Genomic DNA, 4,255 nt, shown 5'->3' with positions numbered 1-4,255 from the left:
GCACTGTTGCCTCTGTTTTCATTTTTCTTCTTATTATCTGATAGAAAAGATGGAGGATTGTGGATGAATAGTGGTTACTGTGTACTGTCTATCTGTGCTATCAACCAATCAATCAATCATTATTTGTACGGCGCCAATTCAGAACAAGTGTTATCTCGAGACGCTTTACAAAGAGCAGGTAAAAGACCTTACTCATTGTTATGTTAATAAAGTCAAATGGGATAGGGGGGGGAGTCGGGAAAAGATGCAGGAAGAAGGATAGGGGCAAACAGAGGGGAGGGGAAGGGGGTCCATAGCAACAATCCCGAGGAACCTACGAGACATGACAGCTGAGGAGCTCCCAGGAAAATATGTGGTTTGTAACTAAGATTTACAAATAGCGACAAGCAGTAATATGATGTGAATGTACAGAGAGAGAGAGAGAGAGAGAGAGAGAGGGGGAGATATGAGCTCAAGGTACCAGTCCCCCCTGGTAGTCTAAGCTTATAGCAGTATAACTAGGAGCTGGTCTACACCTGCGCCAGCTCTAACTATAAGCTTTATCAAAAAGGAAAGTTTGAAGTCTATTCTTAAAAGTACAGTGTGTCCGCCTCCCGGACCCTGACTGGTAGATAATTCCCAAAGAGAGGGGCCTGATAAATGAAGGCTCTACCTCCCGTAGTACATTTAGAGACTGTCGGTAACACGAGCAGGCCTGCATTCTGTATTCTGTTAGCATAATGCTACAGTGCGTGGTCATGCAGATATTATTAATTTGAATCTGACTCTGCATGCCAGCTAGAAGGAAGAACACACTGATGATATAGAAATATTTCAGTGATGTATTTGCATCAGCTGAATCCCACTTGACTGCCCATGTGTAGATCAGCTTTACGCAGCAAGTTGTTTAAACATCACAATGTGTGGACTGTACAGTGAAGCATCACAAGGTAAAAAAAACTCGGTCAGCGAAATATAGAACTGTGGTGTGATGAAACATGAAGTGCATGACACACATTATAAAATGTCCCTGTAAAAAAGGGGGAGGGGCTTCATGCTAAGAGGTGAAACAATCAAAACTTTGAATCTTCTGTAACTGAAATATGTTAATTTTTGTTTGATTAGATTATATAAACATGCTCTTCTATTAGTGTATTTTCTGTCCTAACACCGTTTCCTCCTTTCTAGATCCTTGCTTGGTTGTACTTTTTCTTGAATGTTCATCGCTTTGATAAATGAGTTTGCTAAATGAGTTTGCTAAATGAGTTGTAGAATTGTAGAAGATGCTTCTCTCTCGTTCTGTTACATGCTCTCTTAAGGGTGGCTTTATTTGACAGCGTACTTGTCTTTAAGGGTGACTGCTTTGCTTAACTGATTTGTCACTGACAGATAGTGTTTGTCTTAGTCCTGTACGGTGGCCGACAAGGGCCATTAACCTGCGACAGCCAAAACTCATTACATTATTAGAAAAAGCGTGCATTCAATCCTGAAATCGTCAACCGCCCTCACAACCCTGGCTCAGCTCTCTCGTATCCCGGTATCAGAGTCCAGGGCCGTACTCGCTTTTATTCTCCTACCTGCTGTTATTTCAATGTTACTCTCTGTCTTCTAACTATGCAATTTCCCCATCTAAACAATACATTCAGTGACTGGTCTCCCTCATGCTTTCCACTTCAATAATAAAATGGTCCACTGAGCGCGCCCACAGGCCTTGGGCACTTCCACTCAGATGGATTTGCAGCATGATTATTCTGCAGTCGTTTTTGTGTGTGTGTGTTTTTTGACGATGCATTTTTTGTGTAGTTGCAACACATTTTATGTTGATGCAGTTGCTCCAGCTTCACATTTTCTTCATTTGCAGCACTTTTACGTCATGACATTTATTATGGACTTTAATCCCTGTGTTTTGAATTGACAGCGTTGTTGAATTTGCCCTTGTGGGTCACCGTATAGCTTACGGTTGTCGACTAAAAGCGTTCATATATCTTTTTACGCTCAAATAAAACACTTACATGACCGAGAGAGAGAGAGCAAGAAGTGTCACATCTTTGCAAGATAAAGAGTGTCTTCACTGCTTTTGACATGTGTTTCCTGTCACATTTGCCTTAACCGCAGAAAAGTCTGACAGGAACTAACAGCGATGCAATGGCATGTGCTCTGAAACTGTTCACTTAGCCGGAATTGAAACTGCCTGTGAAACACTTTCTGGCAGAGAGAGTGTCAGAGGGTAAGAGTTTCACTGTCTTCAAACTTTTAAGTTTGGTATGAACTCTTAGCGAATAAAGTCTGAAACAGTGCAGAGCTGAAAGAGTTTCTGTCCTCAATAGGATTTCACATTACACATATTTCAGATTTTTCTTTGTTGATACTCTTAAATTAAAAAGTCAGAAGTCAAACAGGATGATTTGCTTCTCTTTTAAGAGTAACTATACATAAAAACAGCTTTTCTCAGTGCAGGTTAGTTTGAATTTGCGCCAAAATCAAGGCCACTACAACCCTGCAGAGCATGTACCCAAAATATCCCTGTGAGTAAGAGCTGATATCACCTGCAGGCCTGTTTCTGCAGGGACCTCATGCACTGACTCAGCAGACACCACACTGCATGCTGATGTTGTCTTTTTGCTCGGTTTGTGTCATGCACAACGGATAGATAAAACATTTAGACATCACAACTTTACATCTGCCTCTGACCTCTTTACGTATGCAACTTTGAGCGGGAACAGGTATTCTAGTTTTGATCTGCATTAGGATAAAAAATATATAGATGAGCTCTGAATACACTGCATGCTAATAAAAGTATTTCAGGCAAAATAGCTGCATAAAAATGAGTTTCCCACGACAAAGATATTCTGGAGCTGGAGGGTTCAAAGGGATGGTTGAGAAGGGTGAGACAAGCGCTCCCTCTAGAGGAGTATGCGTGTCAGTGCTCCAGAGGCCTGAATAAGCACTGAAAGGGTTCTGGTTATGTGACAAAATGTACAAAACAACAAAAGTTACCATAACTATGCAGATGACACATTGATGTATATTATAATGTCCCCAGGAGGTTACCATGGCCCCCTACAAGCACTGGGTAAATGCACAGAACAAATCAATGAGTGGATGTGCCAACATTTTCTTCAGCTAAATAAAGGAAAAAAACAGAGGTAGTTGTTTTTGGAGCGAAGGAGGAGTGGATAAAGTCAGCGCACAGCTTCAGTCCGTAAAATTAGAAAAACACAGACCTGGCAAGAAATATTAGCGTAGTGATGGACTCAGACCTGAATTTTAAAAGTCGCATTAAGGCAATTACAAAGTCAGTCTACAATCACCCGAAGAATATCTTGAAATTAGAGGACTTGTGTCTCATCAGGACCTGGAAAAACTTGTCCATGCATTTATCGTCAGTCAGGTTGATAACTGTCACCGTGTCTTTACAAGTCTGCCTGAAAATAATCAATCAACACTGCTCTGCACTGCACTGGAAATTTTACTCTTATTGTTTTTACTACCATAACTTTTTTCATGTTTTAGCTTCTCTTTTTAGCTGTTTTTCCTCTCTTTGATTTTTAAGGTTTTGTTTGAATGATTCTCAACTGTCCTCTTTTAATGTGTTTTCTGATCTTCGCCATGATGCTTTTGATGTCTTGTGTGAATAGAATAGAATAGAATTACTTTATTGATCCCAAACTGAGAAATTGTGGCGTTACAGCAGCAGGTTATCCAAACACACAATATCAGCAAAAAACACAATATTAGCAAATCTAAACATAATATAATATTAAATACAAAGTAAATAAGCACAAAAAATATCAAAACTAAGAATGTGAATATATACAACCAGGATTTAACTAAGCATTACTAGTCTTAAATATGAAAATATTACAACATACTTTGCTGCACATGTAAATGTGCAAAAACAGAGTTGTAAATGGACAGTATTGACATACGGAGCAGTCCAGAGCTGTGCAATCAGTAATACATATGTTAAAGTGCAGGGGTGTTGACATGTTATCAGCAGAAACTATTCAATATAACAGCGAGTAGACAGACAAACGAAGTGAACTTAGGATAGGATAGGATAGGATAATACTTTATTGATCCCCAGAGGGGAAATTCGGGCGTTACAGCAGCACAGACAAGAAAGCTCAAAATACACATTAAACAGAATAGATAAGATAAATAAAAATAAAAATAAAAATAAAAACAGGGGGTATATACAGTACAAAATGAATGATGAAGTTAACTGGGGGAATTGAGACATTATTTGCAGAGAATGACAAGATAAAGTGACAAG

The 4,255-nt window shown here is 39.4% G+C and overlaps 1 protein-coding gene across 1 annotated transcript in view; it reads left to right on the top strand.

Moving 5' to 3' along the window:
• The window catches only part of LOC132992056 (transmembrane protein 250), a 131,890-nt gene extending 127,635 nt beyond the window's left edge, over nucleotides 1–4,255 (top strand). The window contains exon 3 of the mRNA XM_061061157.1: nucleotides 4,243–4,255. The gene's annotated coding sequence lies outside the window, so the exon portion shown is untranslated. The remainder of the gene's footprint in view (nucleotides 1–4,242) is intronic.

This window comes from Labrus mixtus, chromosome 17 (assembly GCF_963584025.1).
Source record: "Labrus mixtus chromosome 17, fLabMix1.1, whole genome shotgun sequence".
In the NCBI taxonomy this organism is placed as follows: Eukaryota; Metazoa; Chordata; class Actinopteri; order Labriformes; family Labridae; genus Labrus; species Labrus mixtus.
The sequence above is the reverse complement of the archived record's forward strand: the minus strand, read 5'-3'. Positions and strand labels throughout refer to the sequence as shown.